Source organism: Hoplias malabaricus, chromosome 1 (genome assembly GCF_029633855.1).
Source record: "Hoplias malabaricus isolate fHopMal1 chromosome 1, fHopMal1.hap1, whole genome shotgun sequence".
Taxonomy (NCBI): Eukaryota; Metazoa; Chordata; class Actinopteri; order Characiformes; family Erythrinidae; genus Hoplias; species Hoplias malabaricus.
The window spans coordinates 32,749,158-32,759,730 of NC_089800.1; positions in this window are offsets into that span (position 1 = coordinate 32,749,158).

Below are 10,573 nucleotides of genomic sequence, written 5' to 3' on the forward strand. Positions count from 1 at the left end.
GTAAATGGGCTTATTTTAAAGTGAACGGAATCTGCTTTTCATTCATTTTTTATGGATGTGTAAAGTACTTAAGTTACACAAGTAATACTTACTTGGACTTTTTAAGGCAATCGGTTTGCATGGTTTTAATAAGTAATTCAGATTGCTGTTCAAGTAAACACAACTGACAAATTCTAAGTTGCAGAAAATGTGACTGTAGTTAGCCCAACTTTGATTAATGAGTTATTTTGAATATACACATAGTACATTTTAATTGAAATTATTTAGCTGTTTGAAATAGTAATTCTGAGTAGGCTTGTAACGGAGCTCTCATCCGTTCCATGCTGAGGACATTTTAGAGAACCAGGAACAAAAGCACAGACAATTTATATGGTTTTAAGGACTCTTTTATTCAACTCTCTGTGATCATGGCGGCGCCTGTCCAGCACACTTATTTTCTGAACTCTGAAAAATAAACACAAACGATCATGCTTATCTCGCACTATTCAGGGTGGCCAACTGAGGGTGTTGATGATTTCTACTTTGTGTAAGCATTATCTGGGCATATTTAACTGAAATAATAGTTTCAATGTGGGTTTGAAATGAGTTTGACTGACTGGTTTCTTCCAGCATGCCGGTGACCTGCTGTGAGTCACGGGCACAGGGGGTTGATGGGTTATGTAGTCCTGAGTGTGTGCTAAAGTTAGGATTGTACCATCCTCCATATTAAGCAGAGGGGGGTGAGTTCTCTCAAGTTTCCTACTTGTATTTTTTGTTTGTTATGTTATTGCATGAATGTTTTAAATAAGGGTTTGTTTAGTTAAAAGTGGTTTTAATTGAATTAAGAAAGATAGGTTATGGTTAACCCTACAATTTGTAAACTTACCTGTATTTGGGCCAGGCCTATAGCCTAAAGGTATTTAAGGGGGAACTCAGCCATTTTCGGCTGGCTGGATGGGGATGCAGACCTTAATATTTTGATTGATAAGATACTATATTAAGTGTTGATTTTCTTTGACTGTTGGTACTTGGGTGAAAATAAAACTTCTGGTGCATTTGAACTCCTGGTTGTGAATCAGTTTTCGACCACCACTCAGCTATCCTGCAACATTTTGGTGTCAGAAGTGGGATCAGGCCTCAGCTGAAGACAACAGGAAGAAAATATGCCACCTAAGTACAAGCACGACAGAGGAGTCACAGAAAACGTGGAGCTGGAACGGGAGATGGTGCAAAGCTCTTCAGAAGGCCCAGCAAGAGCTGCAGCACAGGATTCGGTGCAAGGTGAGGCAGCAGTAGGGCCAGTGGCTTCTACAGAGATGGTGAAGGCGGAACTTGCAAGCATGATGAAAGTGCTGGTTCAGTCCCAAGTGTGAGTGATGAGAGGCTGTCACAAGTGGAGGCAAGGCATGAGCAGCAGTGGAGGAGTGTTCAACACCAGTTCCAGCAGCTCCAGGGCCATGTGAAAAGTAGCATTAGCCTCTCATTTGCCTCATCCTGTGGTGTTGGGCCAGGACCTTCCCATTTTGTGTGATCTGATTTCACAAGTGAAATCATGCAATGTTATAACAAGAGCTCAGGGTGTTAAAGACTGCTTGAGTGAGCTGCCTTTTGCGGACTCAGTAATTGACAATAAGCCAGTTAAAGCCCATAAGTCGAGGAGAGAGAGGCGCAGAGCGAAAGTTGGGGGCACGGAATTGAGCCAAGAGCAGGTTTTGCCAGCACCAGCAGTTAATGTAGATTTGCACATTCCTGAAAACATAGTGGAGTTGCAGAAAGAAGATCCTACACTGCAGGGATGGTTCCAGAAAGTCTCAGAGGTAGATGGAGTGAGGCAGGGAATGTCGCAGGTTTTAGCTGAGGAAAAGTATGTTTTAAACAAGGGCATTCTGTATCAAGTGAAAGGCGGGGTAGAGTCCTTAGCCCTGCCAGAGTCTCTCAGACACACAGTAATGACTTTAGCACACTCAATTCCATGGGGTGGACACTTGGGCAAGTACAAAACACTAGCAAGGATTGCTAGTCGTTTTAGTTGGCCATTGATGTATACAGATGTTAGTGAGTTCTGTAAAACTTGTATGGAGTGTCAACTTACCTCTGGGAGGGGGGTTGCACAGGCTCAGCTACAAAATCTACCAGTAATTAGCACACCTTTTGAGAGGATAGGCATGGATATAGTGGGACCATTAGAAAGAAGTCAGAGTGGTAATAGATATATATTGGTGATCTGTGATTATGCCACAAGGTACCCAGAGGCTTTTCCCCTTAGAGATATTAAAGCGAGACAGGTTGCTAACTGCCTAATTCAGTTTATCTCACGGGTTGGGGTACCCAGAGAAATAATTACTGATCAGGGCACAAATTTCCTCTCAGAACTTCTTAAACAAGTCTATCAGCTGCTTGGTATTAAGGGTATTAAGACCACACCATACCACCCTCAAACAGATGGCTTAGTGGAGAGATTTAATCGAACCCTGAAGACTATGCTTCGCAGGTTCATCTCCCAATCAGGAAAGGACTGGGACCAGTGGTTACCATATCTGCTGTTTGCATACAGGGAGGTGCCCCAAGCATCCTTAGGATTCTCTCCATTTGAGCTTTTGTTTGCAAGACAAGTAAGGGGTCCTCTTGACTTGCTGAAGGAGCTCTGGGAGGGTCCACAAGGTGAGCAGAAGAATGTGGTGCAGTATGTAATCCAGATGAGGGAACGTCTGGAGCAGATGACATCGCTGGCCCAGGAGAATATGAAAAAAGCTCAAAGGAACCAGAAAGCCTGGTATGATCGGAACAGCAGGGAGAGATCTCTGGTTCCTGGTCAGCAGGTGTTGCTGCTTCTGCCAACCAGTGAAAACAAGCTTTTGGCCAAGTGGCATGGGCCATATGAGGTACTTCGGAAGGTGGGAAAAGTGACTTATGAGATCTGTATGCCAGAGAGGGCTAAGCAAAAGCAGATCTTTCATGTAAATCTTCTTAAAGAGTTCCATCCTAGATCTCAGCCTGTGGAGATTCAACTGTATGTGCGAGCGGTGCAGGAAGAAGAGGAACCATCAGAGCAGTACTTCCCCACTAGTAACAACTCACAGGCTGTGGAGGTTCTTCATTTACAGCCATTCCAGCAGAAACAGCTGAAGGAGTTTCTTGACCGAGATCTGTTTCAGGAAAGGCCAGGATATACCACTATGGTTTATCATGACATCATTCTCACCAACAATGCCCCTGCATGGAAAAAGAGCTATCGCATTCCTGAACGGTTGCTCCCTGCTCTGAAACAGGAACTGGACATTATGCTCTCCTTAGGAGTCATTGAACCTTCCACGAGCGAGTGGTGTAGCCCGGTTATGCTGGTGCCAAAAAAAGATGGTACTATTAGATTTTGCATTGACTTTAGACACATAAATTCACTTTCCAAGTTTGACCCCTATCCAATGCCACGGATTGATGATCTGGTTGAGCGGATAGGGAAAGCTAAGTTCATCACATCCCTTGATCTTTGTAAGGGTTACTGGCAGGTTCCTTTAACGGAAAGGGCAAAAGAATTCACAGCTTTCACGACCCCATATGGACTTTACCATTTCAGGGTCATGCCTTTTGGCTTGCAGGGGGCACCCGCAACTTTCCAGAGACTAATGGACAGGTTGTTGGAGGGCACTGGTTCTTTTGCTGCAGCCTATTTGGATGACATTGTCATCTTTAGTGGAACCTGGGAGGATCACTGTGAGCACCTTAAACAGGTATTGGGACGGATTAAACAGGCAGGATTGACAGTTAATCCCAAGAAATGTGCCCTGGCAAAGGAAGAAATCAGTTACCTGGGATTTGTTATTGGTAACAGGTTTATTCGTCCCCAGCTGGAAAAGGTGGAAGCAATCCGCAGCTACAGTCCCCCGATGACTAAGAAACAGGTGAGATCCTTTTTGGGATTGGTGGGATGGTATCGCAGATTTATATCTAACTTTTCTGTGAGAGCCTCTGTCCTTACAGATCTAACCAAGTCGACAGCCCCAAACAAGGTGGTCTGGACGGAGCGGTGTGAGGAGGTGTTCCGGGACTTGAAGGCTGCATTGTGTGGAAATCCTGTTCTTATGAGCCCAGACTTTGACCAGCCATTTGTCCTGCAGACTGATGCTTCTGGTGTTGGCTTGGGAGCTGTGTTGTTGCAGGAGGTGGAAGAACAACGCAGGCCTGTTGCTTTCCTAAGTCGCAAGATGTTTCCAAGGGAACAGCGGTACTCCACGATAGAAAAGGAGTGCCTGGCCATCAAATGGGCGCTGGATTCCCTGAGATACTATCTCCTAGGGAGGTCCTTTGTGTTGGAAACTGATCACCGGGCTTTGCAGTGGCTGGAAAAGATGCGAGACTCTAATGCTCGTATAACTCGGTGGTACCTGTCGATGCAGCCTTACAAGTTCACCGTTCGCTATGTGCCTGGGTCTGCAAATCGGGTAGCTGATTTCCTGTCCCGTATTGCAGAGGATGCAGAATAGGCATCTGCAATTTAGGCTCCGGTTGATTAGAGTATGGAACTTTAGTGTATATACGGGACTGCATTTGCCATCTCCAGAAGGGGGAGGAAATGTAATGGAGCTCTCGTCCGTTCCATGCTGAGGACATTTTAGAGAACCAGGAACAAAAGCACAGACAATTTATATGGTTTTAAGGACTCTTTTATTCAACTCTCTGTGATCATGGCGGCGCCTGTCCAGCACACTTATTTTCTGAACTCTGAAAAATAAACACAAATGATCATGCTTATCCCGCACTATTCAGGGTGGCCAACTGAGGGTGTTGATGATTTCTACTTTGTGTAAGCATTATCTGGGCATATTTAACTGAAATAATAGTTTCAATGTGGGTTTGAAATGAGTTTGACTGACTGGTTTCTTCCAGCATGCCGGTGACCTGCTGTGAGTCACGGGCACAGGGGGTTGATGGGTTATGTAGTCCTGAGTGTGTGCTAAAGTTAGGATTGTACCATCCTCCATATTAAGCAGAGGGGGGTGAGTTCTCTCAAGTTTCCTACTTGTATTTTTTGTTTGTTATGTTATTGCATGAATGTTTTAAATAAGGGTTTGTTTAGTTAAAACAGCATTGAGTATTAAAAGTGGTTTTAATTGAATTAAGAAAGATGGGTTATGGTTAACCCTACAATTTGTAAACTTACCTGTATTTGGGCCAGGCTTATAGCCTAAAGGTATTTAAGGGGGAACTCAGCCATTTTCGGCTGGCTGGATGGGGATGCAGACCTTAATATTTTGATTGATAAGATACTATATTAAGTGTTGATTTTCTTTGACTGTTGGTACTTGGGTGAAAATAAAACTTCTGGTGCATTTGAACTCCTGGTTGTGAATCAGTTTTCGACCACCACTCAGCTATCCTGCAACAAGGCTATACTAAATCTGAAGTACATATGAAACATATTATTAAGTAGTATATACAGTTTTTTTAAGTTAATTAAACCGAAGTGTAAGTAAACTATACTAAATAAGCATTTGTTAATACAAGATACAGTCCCTATTCCAATTTACTTAGTTTTTTTAAGGCAATCGGTTTGCATGCTTTTTTTAAGTAAGGTTAACTAATTAGATTTTACAGTGTAGACTTGAGAGAAAATCAGCAAATTCACAAAGAAATTCTGTATAAGGGCCAGGAGGACGATAGATTGTGATGAGCATAAACGAGTGCTGCCTTTTTGATGCAGTGACTTTAAGAGTAAGTACTTCAAAGGATTTAGTATCAGAACTAGATTTTTGTGTTGTGTCAATGGTAGGGTCATAAATTGTGGCTACACCACCACCATGACCAGATGTTCGTGGACAACTGTAATAGCTGAAGCCAGGGGGAGTGGACTCATTTAGGGCAATGTATTCATTGGGTTTAGCCCATGTTTCGCAGAGACATAATGCATAGAATTTGTTATCAGTAATAATATCACAGACAGTGAGTGCTTTGGATGTTAGAGATCGTATATTTAAAAGCCCTAATTTAATGCTGGAAGTGCTGAAATATTGCGTTCGCTGCAGTGCCTTGGTGTTAATTCTAATTAGGTTGTTAAAACTGATTTTTGGGCGTTTGTGATAACACGCTTTGCGGGGAACAGACACAGTCTCAATGCTGAAAAATTTATTAGCGTTAATCAGAGTGGGTGATATGGACATGCTACTCATCATACTAGCAGTAGAGAGATGGTCAGGAGGAACATTAGGAATTTTAATATTACTTACCTGCTTGCTATCCATTCCACCTACCTGACTGATGTGACTGGGAATGACCAGTCAGTTCCGGCGCAGAACCACCTCAATGTTCTCAGAGAGAACTACGGATCCTAGACGGCTCGGATGAAGCCCATCCCAATGATACAGGGCCGGACGCTCACGAAAGCACTCCCAGTCGTCGACGTAGTCCACGCCGACAGTGCCGCACCAATCCAGGAGCCAGGAGTGGAGCCCGAAGAGCCTGGTAAACGCCTCGCATCCTCGACGGTAGTTGGGCAGGGGGCCAGAGATGATGATCCTAGCATCCGTCTTCTTCCGAGCGGTATCCAGAAGCGAACGGTAGTGCTCCTTCAGGACCTCGCTGCGGCGGGCAGAGATGTCGTTTGTTTGTGCCGAAGTCCTCGCGCTGCCGAAGCGCCGACGGAAGCTGCCTGGCAACGTCCAGGACACGTGCGCCTGGGAGACAAGACACGGTTGCATTACCCTTTATCCCCGGCACTTTTAAATGTCTAACTATTGAATCACCAATAATAAGAACACTGTCCTGTTTAGTCTTCGGTGCTGGAGCAGGTGAAGGCCAGGAGCTGAGCACCTCAAACCGGTTGGCAGAAGTGAAGACTGGCTGCGGTGGAGGGGGGGACGGCCTCGGATTCCCACGCCCACGCTGGCGCTCCCATCCTGGTGCAGGCGTGTAGATGGGTACCCCCGCAAACCGCCGCAGCAGAGGAGCCGGAGAGGTGACGGCCACGTAGGAGGCGTCGCGGGCTGCCTCGAGTCTTGTCTTCTCCCGCTGGAGCTCCGTCTGCTTCTCCAAGACACGCTGAATCCGGCGACCGAGCTGCTCGAGCTCCGCGCCGAGCTCAGAAAGGGCTCGTTCCTCGGCAGGCGCCATGAAGAGAGAAAAATAAACAATGAGAAATAATATGTACGAAAAAAATGAATTTAAGAAGCACGGTGGGTTAGGAACGAAGAAGACAGCACACTAGGATAAGCAATGCCAAAGAATATGCAATAGAGATTGTAAATAAACGTCTAGAGGACTAAAACAGCGACAAACAGCAAACAATCTCAAATCAAGCACGCAAGTAGTCAGCCGGAAGTGACGTACCTGTGACGTGATACACCATCACCATACACTTTTACCCTTATATATTCATTTTAACAAAATGCCACTGGGCCCCAGGGCTTCTCTCTATTTTTTAATATATTCCAATTCCACAATCATTTAAAGCTTAGTTTCACACAGCGGCCAAATATATCTTAACACACTATGTTACTAATTAAGCTATTCTACACTTATACTTCAACTGAAAACTATTTCATCCGCTTCTATTACACTGTTACAACAACTGTTACCTTTCCTCTGTTACATTGTTACATCTGTTCCTTTTACACTTTTACCTTTTAGTTTCCTTTTTTCCTTTATTTCTATTTTTATGTTACTCTAGTTTACCCAAATTTAGAATGACGAAACTCCCCCAACACCATCAACACTCATCAATACTGCATGCACTAATGAGTCTAATACGGTGCAACCCTTCAACTAATCAAACAGCTCAAACAAACAACCAGTGCTCAAATTTGTGAAAAATCTCACATTCTATTTTCCAGCTTTAAGCAGGAGTTCGAATGCAGGAGCCGTCTGAAGCTGAAAGGCCACAACTCAACATCCCATCCTCGTCACCATCTTTTTGTATAGTCTCCTATCTTTACTGACAGCTTATCCTAAACATTTCCCTCTTGGAGCACATACACAGAGCATATGTTTAACACACACAACAGTGAACATCACTTAAGGCCGTATGTTTAAATATAAAGAAAGTAAGGTACATATAATCAAAATTGTTGAATCACCAATAAGTAAGCTCAATGTGTTAAATTCCTATCTGTCTGATTTCCCTTATCCTGTTGGTTGTGTGAGAAAAAAATCCTGTCTGAGCAAGGTCTGTATATGTTTATCCATAGATTCTTTCATAAATACCTGCATAATATATGTATATATACTCACTCATACAGTCATTTTTGCTGATACTCCTTTAGACTGCTTTTACTTATAGACTGCTGTAAGAATGTTTCTCAATTTAGGCTTAATAGAAAATATTCATTTGTGTTTGGACATATAAGAGACTATATAAAATAGTTTATTAAAAGAAAATCTTGGCAATAGGTTGACTCATGCAGTTCATTTATTAAGATAATATACTTATTAGGTTTATAATTCCTTTAAGGGTTGTAAACTGTGAGTTTAGTATTTGAGCAAAGGTTTGTTCTGATTAAGCTGGAGTTTAACTGAGAGCTTAGTGTTATGATTTTTGCTGTTTTGAGGTGATTGGATGTATGAATTACTTAGTAAAGGGAAGTTAGTAGTGTGAATTTGCATTGCATATTGTTTGATTTCTCTGAAGTTGGCAAATTCAACTGGGGTTTCATTTCTGTTGATTGTGGTAATACAGTGGCCTATAAACATAGGAAAATGAGAAATATTTTAGATAAGTGTAAACTGGTTAAAAATAATAATTAGTATTACTTTATAATCAGGGATCATATTAAGCCATTATTATGCCAAAAAGGGGCACTAATGTTTGAGAATTGGATATTCCTGTTGATGTAATGAAGAAAAGTAATCCTTTAATAAAAGGCATTGCAAAAATATCTACAAAATCTCATAAGCGATGGCCTGACATAGAACAACCATGACTAGTAGAGGGGACACTTAACCCAGATGAAGATAAACAATGGACTTGTGACCACATACAAAGCAGGACAGAAGAAAGGAAAGCAAGGAGAAGAGCAAAAGGAAAAAAGACAAATAGAGCTTGGCATTCTCCAGTTATTTGAACAAGAGGGTCAGAAACTGATAGAGGCTACAAAATAAAAGAGGGACAAAGGTGCAGAAGCTATAGGCCAGTGTACTAAGGTAAAAGAATAACAAATGGCAGAAGTTAATGTGTCTCTTTCACATGTGGACTCAGTTAAGACACCCTCACTTCATGAGACGGAAGCAAAAGCTGAGGAAACCTACCCTCAGCTCCCAGTGATCGGTCAAGGAGGAAGACTCATCCGAGATGAGGATGACCATGTAATAGAAGCAGGACAAGCAGAAGCAATGATAAAACCGTATCCGAGTTCCAAAAGCACGAAGAGAACGCTACATCCGTAGACTAAATGTCAACTGAGAATGAGAAGGAGGACAATTGGAGATGACAATGATCTAAGAGACCATGAGGAGATCATGGGTGGATATGACTCAGCAATCAGACAAATACTGGCTAAAGCATAAAAAAGAGGAGATGCGAATAGGAGGAAAAAGGGGTCAAGAGATGGAAATTCTGATGAAACAGAGAATGAAGACAGCAATGATAGTTGGAAGAGTAAGGGACCTTTCTCTTTAAGAGGATTATTTCCTGCAACATCCAGTACAAAAATAGAAGAAGACAGCTAATTGAGCCATTAGGAAAGGATAAACACCAGAGAGCCTGTGTCAAGAGCCCCTTGGGTATGGAGAAGCATGAAAAGAAACAGACTCTAGTTATAAAGAATCAGCCTCCAACTCAGCAGGTACCACAACCACAACTGGATCAGACTCAACCTCAAGTGAGCCAGTCAACATCAGATGTTCCTGCTGCTTCCTGGCCACAGCCAGTTTTAGGTCAGGTGCAGACTTGGAGAGAAAGAGGTCAAGGAAATATAGGAAGAGGAAGACCAGGAAGATTTCACCAGGAAGTCTCCTGAAGTGTGATTACTGTTCAAGGACAAGGACAGCCACATGAGTCACTTTGCACTGCGAAGATGGATTCAGGCACTCTGAAAGAGGAAATGCTACAATATGTTCCAAAATGTTTATGGCCACAACATAGCACTGACATGGACTGGTGAAGTCAGTTCAACCAGTGAAAGTTGAACACATACAAGGGACAATTCTATGAGTACAAGAGATTACCACATGGATATAAACATAGTCCTCACAATTTCAATAAATTATTGAAAGATGATCTAGCTGGGGTAGATAAGAAATTAAAAAGTACTGTCATTCAATACATGGATGATAGTCTTCTTTGCACACCAGCTGAGGAAACATGTCATAAAGATTCAATTACTTTATTACAGATGCTGGCAGAGAAAGGGCACAAAGTCTCTAGAAAAATTGCAGTATTGTCAGGAAAGGATAGTTTATTTGGGTCAGACTATAACACAGGGACACAGATGTATTTCTGAGAAGCAATCAGAAGCCATTCTGAAGGCTCCCAAGCCCAGAACAGTAAGAAAAATGGACATTTTTGTAGATTATTTCTCACCATGGGTAGAGGACTATGCTAGTTTAACAAGACCTTTGAGAACTATGATTAAATATATAGGGAATGCTTAACTTTATTGTAATCTTT